A 756-nucleotide genomic window follows, 5' to 3' on the forward strand; every position below is an offset into this window, starting at 1 on the left:
AAAATCATGCTTACAAAATCTGCAAATAGAAAAGGGAAACTTATAAAGGAAATGCACTACATAGTTTGATTTATATTTTCCTATGATGCTCTACTTCGTATATTTTGCCAAACAGCACCACGTCTGCAATGGGCTATGGGAATCCAGAGGAAACAAAGCCAATCTAGAGGTGTATATATATATCCCAGATATTTCACTGGTCACAACTTAAAACACAACTCACATAATTCCACATAAACGAAAGTCTACAGTCCAAATTTTGAATCCAGGCTAAGATGAAAAATAATGCAGAGGGGGAAAAAAAGGTTCAATATATACGTTCAAACCATTCCTATACATTACCATTAGGCTAAATTAACACCACATGCATCACTGATCATTGTTTACTCCATCAGTGAGGTATTTTCCTTGAACATCCTACATCTGTAAAGATTTCATGACAGCATTCCTACATTATAATCAACAGGATTTGAAATGAAAAAAGATAAATCTTTCATCAATGAAAATCATAACCAAATGAAACTAAAATATACAAGTAAATTCACTACTATCCATATGTATATTAAGTATTTGAGTAAAAATAGTTTTAAAATAGGAAACCCAAATTTTGGCACAAACAGTAACACAGGCAATACATACTATACCTCCAGTTGAGAAGTAACTGTACACAATCTCTTATGGTATGTGCACTGGTTTAACCATCATTACTATTACATCTCGGTAATAGAAAAAATAAAAGAATAAATACAACTACAC

This window comes from Penaeus monodon, chromosome 33 (assembly GCF_015228065.2).
Source record: "Penaeus monodon isolate SGIC_2016 chromosome 33, NSTDA_Pmon_1, whole genome shotgun sequence".
Taxonomy (NCBI): Eukaryota; Metazoa; Arthropoda; class Malacostraca; order Decapoda; family Penaeidae; genus Penaeus; species Penaeus monodon.